The sequence below is a fragment of the Equus caballus genome, chromosome 19 (assembly GCF_041296265.1).
Source record: "Equus caballus isolate H_3958 breed thoroughbred chromosome 19, TB-T2T, whole genome shotgun sequence".
NCBI lineage: Eukaryota > Metazoa > Chordata > Mammalia > Perissodactyla > Equidae > Equus > Equus caballus.
In genome coordinates, this window is record NC_091702.1 from 59,611,074 (window position 1) to 59,632,981 (window position 21,908).

The window sequence follows — 21,908 nt, forward strand, 5'->3', positions numbered from 1 at the left end:
GACCTCACTTCTCTTTCGGATCTAAGAAGAGTTGTTGATTTTTCAATTTGTTCAGCTTTTTGCTTATTGTTAGGATGGAGTGGCCGCTTCTGAGCTCCTTTCCTGATGGACTGGAAGTCTCCAATTCTTTACTTTTTAATCACAAGTGTGAGACCACTATGAAGGGAAATTGAAGCAATATCCACATATTCACTCAATTTTGCACCTAGTGCTTTGGAAAACTTTTGGAGAAAAATATGAATGTGGTGTAATCTTTACGTTCTCCCGAGATGTACCAGAATAAGAGTCAACGAAGCACGGAGGAATTCTATACTCAGATTGGTGGGTAAAATCTGAGGTATGCAAAACTCCAATTTTTTAAATCACTCACTATTTAGGTCTGGTTTTGAAAGCATTCTGAGGTGCTAATGTAGATACAACCTTAAACATAAACAAAATGCACCCTTGCTCCCCCTGCACCCTGCTTCTCCCGAGGACCCTCACTGTTAGCAATGTGGAACCCTGCTTTGTGGTAGAAGGTACGTGGTATGCACAAGTTGACTACATTTCATTTTTATGTTCTTCCTTTGAAGTGTCTCAAAGAACCTTTTTTAAGCTCTCAAAATACAAAATTTTCCTGAGCTCCTAAATATTTCACCAGTGTGGTTAATTTTTCCATGTGGATTATCATCTCAGAAAGCTCAGAAAATAAATATTTTGGAGACTTTTGTTTTCCGTGACCACTAACATTCTTGGCATTTGGTGAGCAATATAGGCTATTTCCCCAACTGGCTCTCCAGAAAAGTGAGTCCCTAATACTTTGTAGATGTTGTTTCCACACTTATGCATAGAATGATGTAACCTGGTGAAAATAAGGCTCAAAAGTGATATAAAATTCATAAGTGAGTGAAATTGCCTTTGGTCGAGGGATCAAAACAGAGATCACAGAGCTAATGGCATTGAGGACACTTTTAGGCCACCGGTGCGTCCCAACAGCCTTAAAGCTCTTCATGCCATTTTGTCTGATTATTCCACTTTAAAGTTATTCCAATTACAAAGTTATTCATCATAACATTGTTTGTAACAGCAGACAATTAACTTTAGGGGAGTAGGAAAGACCAAAAAGAGTTTTATATCGTTTTGGTGGAAAGCCAAGCGGCCATTGGAATAACCTTGAGAATGTTTGTCTTCCATGCCCTTGGCGTGGTGATCTCCTTTTTGATCTCTTGACTGGGGTAATTTCCCTCATTTCTGAACTTTTGCATCATTTTTGAACACTATGCTCATCAGATTACAGAAAGTGTGGATTATCTTATTGGCGTCCATTAAACTGTAAATATGTTGAAGTGAGGGACTTTGCCTTTCTCACCTGTCTTTTTCTTGAACATAGTACAAACTACTAGATTCTTCAAGAATAATACAGATAAGAAAGACAAAATCCTTCGAAGGAATTTAGTTATATAACACCTATCCCTCCAAAATATGATTGAAATTTCAGTTAAGATGGTATGGTGACAGTGACTAATTGCGTAAAGTACAAACTCTGCTGCTCTCTCTTTAGTATGTAAACGGAAGAGGAGCATTGTGATCAGTGACCAGTGACATCACTGCTTTCAAAGACTGCTCGTGACTGGTCACTGGACACCCGTTATTCAGTCTATGCCTGGACAACAAAGTGTGTAGCAGGGTTGCCTGTTTGTCTCCCAGTGATAAACCCAAATGACTTCTCTACAAAAATGGATAATGGAAAGAGGGAATTGGCCAAGAAAGATGAATGTGCCGCAAAATAACAAAAGTGGTAATGCTGGAAGTGAACTTTGAGTCCAGTGTACATGGCGTTATAGAAGAAAGAGCTGACCGTGGGGATGTCGACATTACTGCTGTTCAAGAGAGTCTAGATATGCAGCCAGAGGAAAACAATGAAAACGAACCCGTGGACATATATGAGGCACTGGGTTGTGATGAAAAGAGTGAAGATGTCCCAGAGGAAGTAATGCTGGCAAAAATCTTTAAAGGAACTTTTAGAAACATTTCATGACATTAAAAGTGCAGAGGATAAAGTGTTGAAGCTGATGCAAGTTTATAACCCAAACTTAGAAAGGAGCATCACAGTTCACCAAAGCAAAGAGGCACATCCTAAGTTAATGCCCTGAGAAGGAGGCCAGCTCTGTGCAGACTATTCTCGACAAGATTTTTTACAAAAAAAAGAGGACACTTCGCTTTTTAATGTTTCAAATTATTGTAAAGTAAATACTTTTCTTTTCTTTTAGTAGTTTTACTATTTTTTTCTTTTCTCTATATGTTTACAGCCGACAGTGAGAGTTTTGAATGTTTTGACAAGAACAGGAAACTTTCTCGTTAGGCTTTTAACTTGTAACAGTGTTTATGCTGGTTTTGATTCTGTCACCAAAATTAAGTTAAATAACTTGCATTATTCTGCATATAGCGTTAAGAATATAAAGCAGAATATTTAATCGTGTGCTCGCTAAGATTACACCAAATTTATTTCTTCCTTTTTGAATTCTTAGTTATCTTATTGAGGGCACACTGTTTTAGAACATTGTGTAAGTTTCGGATGTACATCATTATATTTTGGCTTCTGTATAGACTGTATCATTTTTACCACCAAAAGTCTAGTTTCCATCCTTCACCATACACATGTGCCCCTTTACCTCTTTTGCCATCCTCCCACCCCCTTACCTTCTGGTAACCGCCAATCTGTTATCTTTACCTATGTGTCTGTTTATTTATCTTCCACATATGAGTGAAATCATACGATAATTATCTTTCTCTCTCTGACTTATTTTACTTAGCATAATACCCTCAAGGTTTTATCCATGTTCTCGCAAATGGCACAATTTTGTCGTTTTTTTATGGCTCAGTATTTTTCCATTGTACATATATATGTACCACATCTCCTTTATCCATTCATCTGTTGATGGGCACTTGGGTTGCTTCCAAGTCTTGGCTATTGTGACTATGGCCGCAATGAATATAGGGGTGCATAAATCTTTTCGAATTAGACATTAGAGCTGAATTTTAAAAAAACATCTGCTGGGGCTGGCGCAGTGGCATAGTGGTTAGGTTCACGCACTCTGCTTCAGCAGCCTGGGGTTCACAGGTTCGGACCCTGGGTGCATACCTACGCACCACTTGTCAAGCCATGCTGTGGCGACAGGCCACATACAAAGTAGAGGAAGACTGGCACAGATGTTAGCTCAGAGACAATCTTCCTCAAGCAAAAAAGAAAAAAAAAGAGGAAGATTGGCAACAGATGTTAGCTCAGGGCCAGTCCTCCTCACCAAAGAAAAATCCAACAACAAAAAAATCCATCAGCAACATAAACATGCTAATATTCCCGTAATAATTATTTAATTAACAAAAAATTACCCCATCTCTTTGGTTATGAAGCTACAGTACTTTTATAGCCAAATAATAAATTAATAAACTGGAACAGTAAGATTAGAAGCTAAGATGGAAAACATTCACAGTAAAAATGACTGTTTCACTTGGAAACAGAAAACGTTCACCGTGTGCATAGCTTCACTCTTATAGCTGGTGAAGAGCCCGTAGAGCTCCTGCTCTTTCCTTTTCTGTTCTATTCTCTTCATGGTCAGCGCTCCACGGTCGCCGACTTCCCAGCCTCTTCTGCCTCTTGGCGCAGACAGGAATTGGAATTCCACTGTGTGGCCCACTCTTTGTTGCTCCTTGGTTTTCCTACTCAATGGTCCCCGGTGGGCACTTCATCAAGAAATAAGTCCTTAGCCTTCATTTGACTCCTTTTACAGGCCAGTTTCTCATCCATTGATATTAGGGTTAGACAGTATCATAAGTTGCTTTATCCAGTGATGTTCATACCTGTTTTTTTTTTTTTTTCTTGAGGCAACAATGTATTTTTCAAAAGAATTCTTAAATGGAAGCTGAATGTAAAAGTCAGATGAGAAACTCAGAGGAGACGGGAGACCCATCTGATTTGGTGTCAGGAGGGACCTCTGGGGCCTCTGCCTGCAAACCTCGGCGCTCAGGGCACAGCTGCCACATCTGGCTCAACTCACCAATTCTTCACCTACATATGCAGGTTTACCTACCATTTTAAGATTCCTTTCAAAGGCCATGTCTTTTCTCCTTTGAACCTAACCTTAATAGAGCACATTGAAAAGTGTGTTTTAAACAGAGCTTTTACCACATAGAGGTGGAAAGTTTAATGTCTCTAATTTCCACTTAGATCTCATGGATACAGTCGACAAGACACACTCGGTTTGGGTTTCCACGAGATCAGTGACAAGATATAAGCAATGCTAGTGATATTATAAGGCTAACAGGAAACCAGTGTTTTGACTAGTCACATGAATGAAATTTAGGCAACATACTTGAGTGACAGGGTGATGTGTATTTTAAATAGCCACATCTGGTTCTTCAGTTGATGAGATTTTCAAGTACACACCAGCCATAGTTACTTTCCTAAGAGATGCACTGTAGTTGGCTTGAGTTTTCTTTAATAAGCTGCCATTTTGTTTTGTTTCCCAAGATGATTCTATTCACAGAAAAGCCACCTTATAGAAGAATTCTCTGTTAACACTCAGGTAAACTACGAAATGATATAAACGTATCTTTCGTAACTTGTCTTTAAAAATATATATACCACAAGGACAAAGAAAGAGATTTTAGTAATAGTTTGCACAGCAGAGTCTACTGGGAGGAGCAGTTTTGGAGCTCCAGGAATAGGAAGGATATTTTTTGAGTTTTAGTGATGATTAAAATCACAAAGTGCGCTTTAAATGTTATTGATTACATCGAATGTTTGCTTCGACTTTTAATTGAAATCCTTTGCTATTGTCTTTTTATCTTACTAACAATGCTGTTTTAGACTAATTGGCTCTATAGCTACCCAACTCAGATTTTTCTCAAGCATCAGCTTTAAATTTTATTATGTAATAAAATAAATACTCCCTTCTCTTGCTTCCAACACACTTAGAGCCGTAAGTGATATAAGCAATATTTAACCACATTTGCTGGGAATAAACAGCTGATGTTGTGGACATACTGTAATGGTTTGGGAACACTGAACCTTAGGGAGGAGGAAGTAAATGCAGTGCTGTGTTCTCTAACCTTTTTTTTGACCATATACGTCCTAATACTAACATTTTTGAGTGTGGCTTCAATATATGTTTATTTGTATATTTATAAGCTACATAAATAAATTAGTATATTATGTATTATAGGGAACATTCAAAAATAGACTTAGGAACTACATTAAATAATGTTTAAATATAATTTGTTTTATTTTATTTTACTTTTGATGGTATATCAATGTGTTTAATAAGAACACTATTATTGAATATGCTTTATTACTTTTGAAAAAAATTGTTTTGAGCACTTTCTTATATAGCAATTCAAAATTCTGGTTCTATCTTTAGTTTTAATCCTGTCTTCCTGGAAAAAAAAATCTCAAAAAGATATGTAGATTAGAATGAAAGAAACGTATCATTGGCTAAAAAAAATTTAGTTGTGATGTTAATTTTTCAATTCTACTCACTAGTTATGCAAAGTTTTAGTTGAAATTTGTGTAGTAAATTACCATCTTCCTTCATGACAACCAATTCTTACAAATTAATATGAAGTTTTTGTAAATTTTTGAAGTTTTGTAACTTTTTGTGATTTTTAACATTGGGCCCCAAATTCAGCAAAAGTCTTTTTAAATAGGATAGAAAACTTTGCTTTCAAGTTTTTGGTTGTACAGGTATGATGACTTCACTTTTTCAGCAACAAAATGATGGAAACATCTCCAAACATGCATTTTCAAAGTGCTTTCTCTATAGCACAGGATTCTTTTGAAAAACAGTGATTATTTCACTTCTTCGTTTTTTTTTTTTTGTGAGGAATATTAACCCTGAGCTAACATCTGCTGCCAATCTTCCTCTTTTTGCTGAGGAAGACTGGCCCTGAGCTAACATCCATGCCCATCTTCCTCTACTTTATACGTGGGACGCCTGCCACAGCATGGCTTGCCAAGTGGTGCCATGTCCACACCTGGGATCTGAACTAGTGAACCCCAGGCCGCCAAAGCGGAACATGCACACTTAACCGCCGTGCCACTGGGCCAGCCCTCATTTATTCTTAAAGTGTTACTTTTTCCTCAAAAGGAAAGATGCAGTTATGTATTTTTTAAAAAATCTGCTAGGTAGCGTACTATTCATAGCAATTTTTCATTATAGGAGAGGTCAATATATTGGGAACACTTGTCAGTTGTAAAAGAACAATGTGTAATATGTCCTTAAGTTTAAGAACTCTTAAGTGCTTTCTCATGAGATAACTAGTGAATTTCTATTTTCAATGGCTCTCAACTGTTGGCTACATATTAGAATCACTGGGAGCATTAAAAAACAAAAACAAAGAAAAAAAAATAAGCCAAAGGAAACCAGTGCTTAGACTCCAGCCCTGGAGATTCTGATTTAACTGCTATGGGGTGGGACTCAGATGGTGGTATTTTTCAAAAACATGCAGGTCATTCTCACACGCAGTCAAGAACGAGAACTACTGTTATGTGTAGGACAGAGATTTTCTTGGATACGCTCTATATCATTACAAAGTGTGGTATATAATCTATTTAAGCTAACATAATCCATAAATGCACTTAACTGAGCACAAGTCAGCAGCTGTGTGTTGCAGTATCTGGGAGGAGGAAGATTACGGCTGCCATGTCACAGCCTCTCTTTGGATAAACTCTTACTCTTCCCTCTAGTTTTTTTTTTTTTTTTAATTATGCTTAAAAAAGCACACATGGTATAAAATTTACTGTCTCGATCATTTTAAGTGTACGGTTCAGTGGCGTTGACTGTAGTTACCTCGTTGTCTGGCAGATCTCTAGAACTTTCTCACCTTGTAAAACTGAAAGTCTATATCCATACAACGAAAAACTCCTCATGCCCCCTCCCCCAGGTCCTGGCAACCACCATTCTACTTTCTATTTCTATGATTTTGATTACTCTGGGTGTCTTATATAAGTTGAATCATAAAGCGTTTGTCCTTTTATGACCCTCTAGTTATTTTGTAGACCTTATTTGTCATGTGGCCATCTCACAGAGGGACGGATGGAAGAAGAGAGCCATGTTTATATACTATGTTAAATATTGGTTAGGATTATTTTTCTTATTCTTTTAAGCAAAAATTTATAAATGAAACTTATAATATTTTATTTCTCCTGACTATAGATGGTCTTGTAGAACCCGCTGTCAATGCCCTACAGCCTGAGACCACTGGGAACACACCTGTAATTGAACAAATTGGGTTTCTTACTCAATTGCAGCAAGAGAGAACACACTCCATGGCAGCAGGGGTGTGTTTCAGTAAGAGGATGTTAAAAAAGACTTATCACAGGATTTGGGCTTTGGATAGGTGCTTTGAGGAGGGTCAAAAGAAGCAGAATTCCTCTAGATGGATGCTGCCGGGAAGTGAGGGCAATTCTATGATTGGATGTCTCAATAAATCTTGTCTATAGAGAGGACAAGGATAAAGCTGAATTGGTAAAGAAGCAGCAGAAATTCATATTAGCCAAGAGAGGGGGATGTCTAGTATTTTGTGAGTTTTTCACAGTGACCATATTTTGATTTGTGCTAAGAGAAAATTATGAAGTGGGCTTGTTTTGTCTCACTTTGCCGTGGTCTCAGAGTGGCCTTGTCTGAGGCTGATGTTCTGTGAGATTGTTAATGTGCACCAGGAGGAAAGCGTGGCCTAGCTGCTGAGGTCAGTCCCGTTTGTGATCGTGCTGAGATCTAGCTGTGAGTATCAGACCAGTTCCTGGATTTCACTGTCTTCTTCATCACTTCTTTCTTCTTTCGTCACATTAGGTTTGGAATCAGGAAACCTGAAATTCCACCTCAGTTTCACCACTTACCGGCATCTTGATCATGGACAAATGACATACTCTCTGTTACTTCAGTTTCCTACCTGTTGTCTCCCTCGGAGGAGCATGGTGAGTGTCAGATGAGATAAAGCATTGAGAACTGTGAGTGGGTTAATTAATTCCTATGGAGTGAGAAATCCTGTTAGCAATAATAGCCTCTTTTGAGCTCTCCTTCATGGGAGATTGTTTTGTTCATTTAAGAAACACTTACTGGTTGATTACCACGTGACAGTCACTGTGCTAGAAAACTATGCTAGGTGAACAAGACACATGGAGCCTCTTCCCTCACAGAACCAAGAGTCTAGCATGGATTTCAGACAAGTAAATAGGCAATTTAATGGAGGGAGAAATGTTCTATGAAGGGGGACTACAGGAGTCCTTACGATAGCTTAGCAGGGCTGAGAAACTGTCTCTACGAGAAAGTGATGTTTAAGCTGATATGTAATAGTTTGATGGGAGTTATCTGGTCAAGGGTGCTCCTGGTAGAAGGAGCAGCATAAGCTAAGACAGAAAAGCAAGACACCATGGTACAGCCTGTTTAGCGGAGAACAAACTGAAAAACAAAAAGAAGAGAAAGGAAAAAACTCTTGCTTTGTAGGCACACTCCCTATGAAACAATTTCTTTTTAAATCTTGTAAACAATTTTGTACTGCAATCGTAATTATCACTTATTAATTAATTAATGATGATACAATGCTTTGAAAATACAAACTGCAGCACGATTGCTGACAAATTGGTGATTAGCATGATTACTGTTTCGATACAGCTTCTGTTTACTCTCTGTGCTTGGACTTGTAACTGCCTGCTTGCCTTCGTGCCCCAAAGACAGCTGCTCCACAATAGGCTTGGTTTGGCGGCTATCTTTGGCCTTTCTGTCCCTGGGTTGTGAATGAACTTAGGAATGACTAATAATGGAAAGAAAAAAAGTGGTCTGAATGACATCTGAAGTCCTTTCCTAGTAAGTCATTCTGCATTGTTTATTTCTCTCGCAGTTTCTGTTACACTAAAATCTGGATAAAAGTATTGGAAGTCTGTGCTGTGGGGGCGTCTGGTAAAACAAATGTACCAAGGGCTATTTTTGGTTTATTTCAGTATATGAAGTTCCTCGGTTGGGGTCCACCAAATAAACACGACTTCTTGTGGATTCCTCTCATTACCTCTACTATTGCACATAGTTTCCAGAGAAATAACTGACTAAATGGAATCCTAGTGGTTTGTATCTTTTCCCTTGATAAAAATGGTTTCAATGTTATCATCTATTGTCATTAAAAAAAGCCCCAAAAAACAAAAACCAGCTCTAATGAGTTTCGATTTTTGGGAACATCTGAAAGCACTTAGTTTATAATTAAACACTGTCAAAAGTGTTTTTTCTTTCTGCAATGAATAACCAAGGTAAACAGATATGGGTGGCAGCATCCTATTGATGAAAATCCTGTTGGCTAGTAGACAACATTCCATCAAAATGTTGACTTTAACCCAGTCTGAAGGAAGTTTCTGGTGAAAGGTTCTTCTCTGTAGTGTGGAGAAGGCACTCCTCGGTTGTCGGGTGTGTCAGATGACTCATGCACTTGACTGCTTGCTTGGATAGACTGATGGGAGTTTGGCTTGGAGAGGCTGCACTAACAGACCTCGGCCTGGAAAAGGCTGAGGACACGTTTCTGTTGCATGTGTTGAAGGCTTGTGGTTATCGTGTGGCCTAAAGTTTAGTTTCTACCATCAAGAGCTTACTTCTGGTAGGGTAGAAAAGGCACATTCACAACTATACTTACATTAAATTGAGTAGATGGTGGCGTATGTGTTAAGAGATGATGTAAATCCTTGCTGAAAAGGGAGCAGGGGAGAGAGAGATTACTCTGAGTTGGGTAGTTTTCATGGCAGAGGTGACTTTCGGAATGGTCCTTGACCAATAGGAGTTATTTCAAACAGAAGAGATGAGATTGTGGGTGGGAAAAGAGAGAACATACCACTACCTGACAATGGCAATTACAAGAACAGAGGGAAGATGGCAATAGATGTTCAGTCCTGGGTTTTCTGTCTCTGGCCTCTCATTAGGAAGGGTGACGTGACCCGATGTTCTAGTTTTGTTGGGATGGTCCTAATTTACACCTTCTGACCTGTGGTAAGTGTAGTAGGCTGAATAATGTACCCCCAAAATGTCTGTGTCCTAATCCTGAGAACCCATGAGTTTGTTGCCTTACACGGTAAAAGGGACTGTAATGATGTGTTTACAGTAAGGATCTTGAGGTAGAGAGATTATCTTGACTCACCTGGATGGGCCCAATGGAATCACAAGAGTACTTTTGGAAGGGAGGCAGGAGGATCAGAGTTGGTAGTAGGAGGTGAGATGATGAAGCATGAAGTTGGAGTGACTCGAGAAGGGGCCATGAGCCAAGGAATGTGGGCAGCTTCTAGAAACTGAAAAAGGCAAGGGAATAGATTCTGCCCTCAGAGTGTCTGCAAAGGCACCAACACCTTGAATTTTGCCCGGTGGAAACAATTTTGCCCTTCCGACCTCTGGAACTGTAAAATGATAAATTTGTGTTAAGTCACTAAGTTTGTAGTAATTTGTTATAGCAGCAGTAGGTAACTAATACAGTGACTATTTTGGGCCCTTTTACTCCATCACAAATAACCTGGTTTGATGATAAAGTATACCTTTATTCTATGCATCGGGCATATCAGCTTACAAATACATGATTTTGTCAAAAGTAACTTCAGGAAGTGAAAATTTAGGTCCATCTACTCTGATTATCAGAGATTAGACCTTGGAGGTCTAAAAGAGGATCATCTCCCAGAGGTGTTGGGTGGGGTGAGTTACATGTGTACATATTTAGGAGGAATTACCAACTAACCAGATTAAATGGGGTGAGGATCCTGAGGATGCAAAGGGGGATATGGCATGGTACACCGAATCCTTTGCTTCAGCAGCCTGGTGTGTTCAGATTTCCCTGGGGTCTTAATCAAAGGCTTACTTTGGCTTCAGTCATGTCTTGTTCTGTTTGCTGGACTCTGACAGAGACAAGAAATAGAAATTATGGTGAAAACGTTTTCAGAACCATATTGCAGAACAGTTGGGAGTATTTATTTGCCTTTTAGTTTCAAGTAAACTCTTCAGAAATTCATTTGCCCAGCAGCATCTCTCAGTTCATTTTCCAGAAATATATGGAAAAGATATTTCCTTCCAAATAAATATCTCAATAAATCTCTAAATAAATAAATAGTTATATCTATTATCTATTTAAAAATAAATGCAGTAACTTCTAGTACTGTGATTTCCCCAATCAAAAAGTCTCATGAAATATTTTAGTCAGAAAAAAACCTCCTGTAGCCAATTTCTGTAACTTCTATATAGCTTGAGGGATTAAATCTCTAGTCAATTATTTTTTATTTACAAAGTGTTTTGATTCCTCAAGGATTTACCATAAATTTCTGAGGCATTCTTTGTAGGAGAATTAATCTAAGATGGCAACCCATTCATATATGTACCATAATGGTGTCTTGGCCCAGTTTATGACATAATAGAGAAATTCGTTTCAGTAGTGACTAAGCAAAGCAGGAAAATAATTCTATCTTTGTGATACTATGAAGCCATCTGTTTCTGTCTCGTTATTTCTTGAGCTTTTAGATTTTTTCAAATGCCTATATAAATGAATGATTAAATTATATTCTAATTTTAGTTTTTAGAAAGATATTAAAAGACTTATTTTTATATTTTAAGACCTTATAATATAAGTCCTAGGGAAATTATCATTTGGACTTATAAATTGACTATTTTTATCCTTTGTGTTGAGAGAATATTGCCTTATACTATAATTATTCTACTAAAGAAGGTATGTGGTTATTGAACTTTTCACAGCAGGGTATATATGATCTTGATCTTGCTTTCACTTAGTTTTATTCTGTTCTAAATTTTAAACACTGTTTATTAATTAGGGAAAATGTAGGAAAAGTCAATAGAAGAAACAAAGAGCTATATAGAAGCAAAATAAAAATTAGTTTATGAAACAATTAGCACAAATTAAAGTAGCATGTCAATAATTCATGAACAAGCTCTACATTAAATAATTAAAGAAATTTAATTTATAAAAGACAAATTTCAAACATGGACTAATATACTATTCTTAGTAAAACTTGCTTAATAAATAGTTGAGACTTCAGAAATAAAAATATTAAGTCTAAGAATTATTTTATCTTGTTAAATAAAATAATGCTGGATGATAGCTAGAAAAGCACAAGTCAAAAGAAGAAAAAATTAATGATTAAAAATAAATGTATGTACATCAAAACTAATAAAATATGATAACATATAGAAATCAGTTTGAGTAGGGCAACTTCATATACTCGTAATTAGTAGACTGAAAAGCTCTCCTAATTCCTGGGTAAACAGGAACTCAGGCTCACACACGATTAGGACCATCCCCTCATGGTAAATGTTTTAATCCTTGACTGTATTAAGTGATTTGTTAGGATGAACAAACTTCCATCAAAAAAATCAAAGAGCAACAATTAAATGTAAACAACCTAGTTTGTCCTAATCCATATTTTCAGCAATATTCTGAAATCTCTTCCAAAGCTAGGGTTTCATGATTGCCAAACAGGATACTCTATCACAGAGAAGGCGACCCAGTCAAGGGATTGCTGGGGTATGTCTGCTTCTTAATGAAGACAAATGGTCTGGTCTGTATACAGAGCTGAATTGCTTTGGAATTTTAGATACTTCGCATAACTGAGGTCAGTTATTAGTCTCCATTTATGTATTTTGTAAGACATCAGGCTGGATCTTTTGGGTAGCAGGCATATTTCTAAAGTTTGTGGGCTGTATTTGTAGCATACCAGAGGAAAGAATTTGGGACAGTCAGAGCCGCTCAATAGCCTAGGCAAAGAAATAAGTGGGGATGACTCAAAGGTCACATAGATATTGCACAAAAAGTTCTGTGGGTGTGTGTGAAAGAAAGCTGTAAACTGTAAAGCCACATGAACCAAGTGTTTTATATTTCAAACATTTGTGTATATATATATATGTTCTAATTATGAAGAGTAATTACATTTATGACGCAATTGGACTTGTAAATGCAGACCTAGATACATTTTAACGTTTCCTTAAACTCTGTCTTACAATTTGTGTCAGTATTAGTGAATGATTGATTACTAATAGAGTCATGTAAATATACACGAGAAGATTCAAAGGAAGGAAAAAACTCTGCGAATATAGGAAGTATAGGCATGTGTTGAACCATTAAATATCCTTTAATGAACATCAGTTGCAACCCTTTGGATGTAATCAATGTGGAAAATCTTTTGTGCCAACACAAATACGCACACACACACACTCTATGGGCTACCAGATGGCGAAGGCTTGTGCATCATTTACTAAAGAAGAAAACTGTTAGATTTTAACCTGGAAGGAATCTTAAAAAATATCTGTTCCAAACTGTTTTACAACTGGAACCTGAGCTCCATGAGGTACTTCACACGCTTAGGTCTAGAAAACCACTAGGTGGCAGAAAATGTCGTGTCACAGGTAAACAATGCTAATCACAGAATGTTCCTTTAATTAACATTTACTGAGTATTCACAGGGTGTCTGACCGTCTAAGTGTTACAGGTTTAGGAAGGTTCTACGGAATGATGTGATGAGAATTAATCTGGGAATCCAGATACCTCAGTTTCTGTCCTGGCTCTGATAACCTGCTGGCAAGATGTCTCATAATATTACTTACAGCTTCAATTTTCACATCTATAAAGTAATGATAATAGTACCTGACATTCTTCAAGTGAAGTAGTGTGTGATCAAGTTTTATCAAGTATAATGCACATATGAGATACCATCAACATCTTTTGAGTTAATCTGTTTAGATATGTTTAGACCAATGTCAATTAGGTTCAACAGAATTTTTGGTTTTATCAGAAACACTGGGAAAACATTAATGAGCTTAATTCTCCTCTGGCTGGAGAATAAGTGACAGAATACACCCTAGACCTTTAGGGAAAGCCTTCAGGTGTTCACACGAGAGAGAAGGATATGCCTACTCTGCATGCTTGTGGGCCAAGTTATTTTTCACAAGCGATAAGTGAAACATATGCATTATCATTTCTTCTTGTACCTACAATTTCCTTTCTCTCAGACGATTTTTCAAAGTTCTGCAATAGTGATTTTCTCTGTTTTCTCCAAATAGCCACTTTCCCCTTAACACTTGACAATTACTGGATTATGCCAGGTCTTGCCCCTATCCTATGGCAATAATTTTCCTGGCTTGCCCTCCTCACATGCTTCCTCTCTCACTAGCTGGGATTTCTTGATCAGCCCCCACCCAAGGCTCCGAGATCAACCAATCAATCCTGTTCTTAGACAAAACAACTTGACCAGGGGTCTATTCAATCTTGCAGTTTATATTTGTGCTTGAGTTTTGGCCACTAGGCTCTGCCAGCCTGTACCCGCGTTTTAGCCTCTGAGAAGCTGAATCTGTAGTAATGGAAACTGGTTTCTTTCCATAAGAATATCCTCTAAAAACGATAAAGTGTCAATATGTATATATACATATTTCTTGTGAGGATAATTGGCCCTGAGCTAACATCTGTTGCCAATCTTCCTCTTTTTTAATTTTTTTTGCTTGAGGAAGATTGTTACTGAGCTAACATCTGTGACAATCTTCCTCTGTTTTATGTGTGGGGTGCCACCACAGCATGGCTTGAAGAGTGGTGTGTAGGTCCATGCCTGGGATCTGAACCTGTGAACCTCAGGCCACCAAGGCGGAGTGTGTGAACTTAACCACTATGCCACCATGCTGACCCTGTTGATTTTTTTTTAAAAAAGATGATTATTACTATGATGAAAATATGTTGAGGAAGTAGTGGGAAACGAAAACATTGAGGAATATGGGAGATAGTCAAAGGTGGCTCCTTTTCAGATTCTTATTCTTTTGCCAAACGTGAGCCCAGGCCTTTCCCACGTGCACCATATTGAAATTTAGCTCTGAACCTCAGTTCCATGACTGTTGCTTCTAGATCTCCGTGATGTCAACTGCCTCCCTGCTGTGATCTCTAAGTCGTGCCTTCTCTCACCTGAGACTCAATGGTTGATGTACCTGAATGCATCTTGCTGGATGTGTCTGTCACCCACTGCTTATCCAAAGTACCACATATTCTCCATTACTGTATTGGACAGACACTGGTTTTTCATCTCCATCACCCTTCCTTGCAATGTCATCTGCCTGTTCTTGCTTTAAATCCTTCTAATCTCAAAAGATCTCCCAACACCAACACTGCTGTCTTTGAGAGGCAGTGGTGATAGTGAGGAGGTGGTTGGAGGAGTGATGGGCACAACTGGACTGAAAGTCGCTCTCTCTTTCTAAATGATTTAGACAATGATCTGGGAATCTGCACTGACATGAGACACACAGGATATCAGACTAGCAAAATAATAAACCACCATCTTAGTTCTTTACTGGTTTTGTATCAACAGACAGTCTGGCTAAATTCAGGAAGTCATCCCACCTTCATCTCCTTTCAACATTTATAAATCAGTGAACTAACCCTTTCCTAAAAGTGATGCTAAATAATACATGCTTAATGTCTTGGTTGGGTTCCCTAGGAAACAGACTCTGAGATGGAGATTTGTGCTCAGGAAGTTTACTGGGGCGTGCTCTTCAGAACAGCTCCTGTAAGGGAGTGAGGGAAGTGAGGTGGATGTAACAAAGACTTCAGCTAATGTCGTAGGAAGCTCTGGAACTGGGATAGCCCTTTAGAGTTGTTTTGAATTGAGGCAAAGAGGCCCAGGCTTTGTACACCCACGTTAATTAGTCACTGAATGTGGACCGCGCCCAGGATGGGGTGTAAACCTGACTGGGTCATCTCCCTTTTCCTGAGGCAATTGCTCAAGAGACCTGAGCTGTGAGCAGTCTGCAACCAATTCCCTGACACGGTGTGTGCCTGAGTTGTGAAGGGTGGCTCTGGGCGGCTCCCCACAGTGTGTGCGTATATATACACGTACACATACATTTATACATATGAACACATACACATACGCACATGCACACACACATATACATACATGTACATGTACAGCCATATCACTGCCTGTCATAGTACCTTGACCTCACCCAATAGCCACCTTGATCTTTTTTATTTAAATACAGGATTCCTCAAGAGAGAAGTTAGTCCTGTTTCAACAAGAAGTCCTTTTGGAAATTCCAAGTTCAAATTAGGTTATTTTATACTCAATATCAAAGTCATTTTAGAGTCTTTAAAAATAGCATTCTCTCTACCTCCACATTGTCACCACTACCCCACCGCCTCACCAGAAAGCTTTTATAATAAATTCTTTGAAATGTTTCTAAAGGTATTTTTTTCACAGAGAGAACAATACCTTCACGTAGAAAAATCTGTATCTCAGCTAATGGCTAAGGACTACACTGACTAAGGCATAATGAGGTCACCGTGTTAGGTTAACATTAAGGATATTTCTCTTTAGCCTTTTGGGCCTAAGTGTCAGAGTGGTTATTCCTCTGTGTTAAAAATCCAGTATTCTTTTTCATTTGTAATAAAAAATTCCATTAAAGTAGCACCCTGACCATAATCTCTAACCTTAGAGTCAATTGTTTAGTCCATTTTTACTCCCAGCTGACACTGTCAGAAAACGTTTTTTTAAAAAAGATTTTTGATGATGCCAGAATAATGCTAACTTCTTTTTTTGTGATTGCAATGAATTTGTTGCTGAATTAGTCGGATTAATTGGTTAAATTTCCTATCTTAGAATGAAAATGCATTAACATAATACATTTTCTGACAAATTCTATCTTACTGCAGTCACTGAAATGAATATTTTTTGGGCAAACTGTATTATACAATAATGGTTGAACTGATTACAATGTGAGTCAAATTGGTTATTAAGAGCTGGTGTTTTTCTTCATGAACATCAAATTTTTTTCTTTGGTAACTTTTCAGAGTCAGATTCTCCAATAATATTTTTTCGAGGTGTCCAAGCCACTCTGGACCCCAAACCCAAGTTCTTATGTGGCATCCCACATACAAAATAGTGGAAGATAGGCACAGATGTTAGCTCAGGGGCACTCTTCCTCAGCAAAAAGAGGAAGATGGGCAATAGGTATTACCTCAGGGCCAATCTTCCTCATTAAAAACAACACATACACACACACACTAAAGCTCTTAAGACACTGCCTGCCATGCATATTAGGCACTCAGTAAATGTTATCTATTGACTATTGTTTTACACTCTTCAAGTACAAGCCCATTTCTGGCTTGTTGCCTTATCTTTTTATCTTATCTTTCTCTTTAATGCCCATCACTATGCCAAAGATAATAATTAGTCACTGAGAATGATGACAATGCAAACGATAAGAATGGAGTCACAAGAGGTCAAAGGCAGAACTTGGGTTTGGGATCCAGAGTGGCTTGGACACCTTGAAAATATATTATTGGAGAATCTGACTCTGACCCTGACAAGTTACCACAGAAAACAATTTGATGTTTGTGAAGAAAAACACCAGCTCTACCTGAAACTGCGGTTGGGAAAATGGTGCGATGGACTAACCAACAGCCCCATTTGTTAGCTAATGATATGAAACTGGTTAGTACTGGCTGGTAAAAGTTTACATCTGTGACCCAACTCTTGATTATCTGACAAATCTCTTGCACTCTAAATGGTATCACGAAGCTCGGAAAGAGTCAATGTCCAACCCAAAGTAACAATTTTTCCTTGAGGTACAAGGGGGATTTCGGCCTTGGAAAAACTGACCTCATAAGAATGTAATACTTATCATCCCTGTCTGTTTCTCTTGACGTCTCCTTCAGAAGGAAGAGAAGGGCCTGTTTCCCACCTCTGTCTGTTGGCTATTGCTATTTTACCTTTTTAGACAAATAGCTTTCCTCATGCACTCTGTCTAAAAGTCTTCTTTTTGACGCTATCTAGCTGTCTTTGTCCATTTGGGCTGCTATAACAAAATACCTCAGTCTGGGTGGCTTATAAGCAGCAGAAATTTATTGCTCCTAGTTCCGGAACCTGGAAATCTGAGATCACGGTGCTGGCACGGTTGGGTGAGGGCCCTCTTCTGGGTCACAGATTTCTCGTTGTGTTCTCACGTGGTGGAAAGAGTTAGGGAGCTCTGTGGGATATCTTTTATCAGAGCACTAATCCCATTCATGAGAACTCTACCCACATGACCTAAGCACCTTCCAAAGGCAGCATCTTCTAACACCATCACATTCTAGCACCATTCACATTAGGATTGCAGCTTGTGAATTTGGGGTAATATTTTATATAGTAAATCATGTTTTCTCACTCATAGAACATTTTCCTTCCCTTTTTTCGCCTTTGACATCACTTTCACCCCCAATTCAAGCAGCTAGGTTCTTTGATCTCATTTCCTCATTGGAAGAAAGTGACAAATTGGGAAAGAGAAACCAAAGGTGTCTTCCTGGTTTTGATCTAAAAATCCCTATGGCACTTGGAGGATATATCACACATGAAAGCAAGACTTCCTTCCCAGGACTCCCCAAAGGAAAAACATCCCCCCAACCTTCATTGAAGATGGAGAGAGAACAGAGAGATTTGGGGGATGAGAAGAAGATGGCTGGACCCGAAAGGGCTAAACCAGCTGGAACTGAGGGCTGTCTCAGAGCAGGACCCCCGGGAGAGGTATTGTCAAGGGTCCAAGTGCTTCCTGAGAGTGGAGTCTGTGTCCTTGTCATCCAGAGACTCTGCTAGTTGCCTCTCTCGTTGGAGCCTAATGAGAGCCTAACTGGAGCCTAATCCCTTGGTCCAAGCCAGGATTTTGCCTGGTGACTGTTGAGCAGGAGTGTGCAAGCCTTTGTTCAAAGCTAACCTCTGTCTAACTACAAGGTGTAGATAAGTCCCTCTTTTCCCAATTTTTCAGCACCCACAGAAGATTGAGTCCTTGAAGACTTAGGTCAGTTTAGGGAAATGAAAGCCTGACTGGAGCTAACTCAAGGTCCCCAACGTCCCATAAGCAGGGACAATGTAAAGCCCATGCTCCTATTTGCTTTGTTGTTGTTGTTGTTGAAGTAGATATCTTGCTTGATAATTCTATGACATTTGATTCTTCTTTTTTTCTCTCCTCTATCCTCTTACTTCTCTGGATATTTCTTTTAAATCTTTGCTTGCTCCTTTTCTTTCTGCATTCTTTAAATGTTAGTGTTCCTTAGGTCTCCTTCATTCCTCTTCTCTTTTCATTTTACACAATTTTTGGAGGGTGAGCTCATTCATTATCATGACATTAGCTACTATTAATATTGCAAAGATTCTCAAATCTATTCCACTAGCCTAGACCGCTTTCTAAGCTCCAGATCCGCATATCAAGGTGCCCAATGAACTTCTCTTTGATGTACCACGGACATTTCAAACTCAGAATATCTCTGTCTGAACTCATTATATTTCCTCTCTCTACTTTCTTCTGTTGTGTCTTGGAGAATGTCACCACCATTCTTCTAGTCTTTCAGGTTAGAAGTCTGGCAATCATCCTTGTGGTCTTCTCTCCCATCCTCACATCTAGTTGACTTTCTAATTCAGATCCTTCTGCATTTATAGAATTCTGACTCTCATATTTTCTTGTACAGATCACTACCATAAATTCTGTACAGGACTTCCTGCCTCTATTCTCCCAAATTCTCAACAACACAAATCTACTTGTCCTACTCTCCACATAACCTTTAGGATAAAATCTGAAATCTTAACAAGCCCTACAAGGACCGCTCTGAGGTCAGAGGTTAGGGTAGTCTTTCTGAGGCCAAAGGCTGGTAAACAAGGAGGACAGATTTGACTGGCGATGAGCTGGTCTCGGGATTTTCACCTCTGTTTGGATCTCAATTTATGATGTGGTACATGAGAGCAGATTGCTGGCCTCCTTCAGGCATAAGTTCAATTCTTCAGTTTCCTTGGGTATCTTTGGGAGTCTCAGAAATAGTATTTAGTGCTACAATAATTTTATGTAAGTGGTATTAATATGCTTTAGTCTTTTGCAATTCAGTGTACTTGGAAATATCCATTTGCTTCAAGGGATGGTTGTTGTGCAGGATTACATGCATTACATCAGAAGTGCAAAGAAAAAGGGTTACTGTCAGCTTCTAAAATTCAAAATAAGACTTTAAGAAAGACAATATATTATAAGATCAGGTTTTGTAGAAAAGGATTATAAAAATTCCTTCAGAATTTAAAAGCTGAGCATAGAGGACTCAGAATTTCATGTTTCTTCCATAGTGTAAAACGATTTCCCTTTGCCTATGACCTATACTCTGAAGCTTGCTCCCCCAGAGTTTGCATTTCCTCTAAGACACACATCTAGATTACAGTGCTCAGCCTCCCTGGCAATAGCGGTGTTACTGAGTTCTGGCCAGTGGAACACAAGTGGAAGTGATTTGTGTCATTGCCACAACCTTATATGTTTCCTAGCAACCTTATATGTAGGATCCCTCAAGGACCAAGAGAAGTTCAGAACCACATGATGGAAGAAACTTTGTCCCTGTGTGACCACATAGAAAGGCATCTGACAAGGAATACATGCATTGAACTGTGACAATATTAGTAGGATATAAACTTTGTGTTATGTTAAGCCATAAATATTACAAGCGCTATTTGTTACAGCAGCTAGTGTTCTCCTAAGTACTACAAAGATATGATTCAGAGGATGTGACAAGCTCTTTACTTGGTCCAAGAGATTGTGAAAAGGAGGGAAGGAGAGAGGATGGAGCAGCAGAGTGAGATGGAAGGCGGTGAGTTCTCATCATCCTCTCCAGGCTCTGGCCTGGACAATAGAGGTGTGGTGTGTTAGAGAAATTGAGGAAACATCACTTACCTTGGGGCTTTTGCCTTTCCTCACATGACAAACTCAAGAAGGAGATGCCTCATGGACTGTCCCACACCAAGCTGGGAGTGACTGCATCAAAAAACACTCGAAAGCTCAGCAAAGTTGAGGCACTGAAGAAATTCCAGAATTTAACCTTCCCAAGTCACTCTCAATTCCTAAATCGTAATTGGGATGTAGATATTTTCTCATCCTCTTGAAGGGGAGCCCGGAATTCCCTGAGAGGCTGGCTGGAGAGCTTCCCAGTGTGTAGGAGGGGGTGTCGCTATGGAGGAGGAGGGGAGGTGGCTTGAGACAAGGGCTGTAGAGTGGACAGAGCCAGACCTGTGTGTGTGTGGGGTGGGTGTGTGGTCTATGACACTCCAGAGGGCAGAGAAGGGACTGAGTCAGCCACGGAGGGGTATTGAACCCCTCCTTTCCATTGTACAGACCAGCCTGTGAGTTAAGTTGCATCAACATCCCTACATCAGCCTCAAATGTCAGGAGGGCACGTGGTCTTGCGGTGGATAAAGGATCTTGCTGTGGAGATGGAGGCAGAGAGTAGAGCAAGATCAGAGGACTTTTCTGCCCCTGCTCTCTGGTCATGACATAAGCCACACACCTCCCCATATCCCATACTCCAGATGTCACTTTAGGAATGAGAAGGGGGAAGAGCAGAATTCTAAAAGACATAAAACTAAGTCATTCAAAGGAGATTTTTAAACCATTTGGATAAGGAAACGAAATCCTGGTAGAGTGAACATTTGAAATGAATGGAGATAGTATAAACCAGAAAAATCAAAATATTATAAATCAACAATTTTAAATTGCTGCCACGATTTAGCAGGATAATAGTTCAAAAGGAAGATGAGGCAGGTTTTAGAGATCAAAAGAACCAGGTGTTATTTGCGTATCTGAGTTTCCCTCAGGTATGATAGTGGGTCATCTGTCTCCTGTTTTTGTTTTTCTCTTGATAAAATCATCTCTTCTACCAAAGCAAAAAACGTCTTTCTATTTTCTTTTTCTTTTTTTCCACTCTCACTTCTCATCCAAAATCGTCTTCTGTGCTCAGCCTTGCCCACACCCCATATTTCCCGGTCTGAAGGAGAAAGGAGGAGAAATTTTTCTGCTGTATGTAGCGGGCCACACTGGACTTTCTTCTAGACCCCAGTGGGCCTGAGATATGTTTTTCCCTTACCTTTTACCATTTCT

The 21,908-nt window shown here is 39.0% G+C and overlaps 1 long non-coding RNA gene across 1 annotated transcript in view; it reads left to right on the plus strand.

The window, feature by feature from the left end:
- Positions 1-7,824: 7,824 nt before the first annotated feature.
- The window catches only part of LOC138919002 (uncharacterized), a 99,387-nt gene continuing 85,303 nt past the window's right edge, over positions 7,825-21,908 (plus strand). Inside the window, exon 1 of the long non-coding RNA XR_011428876.1 lies at positions 7,825-7,951. This is a non-coding gene — a long non-coding RNA (uncharacterized lncRNA). The remainder of the gene's footprint in view (positions 7,952-21,908) is intronic.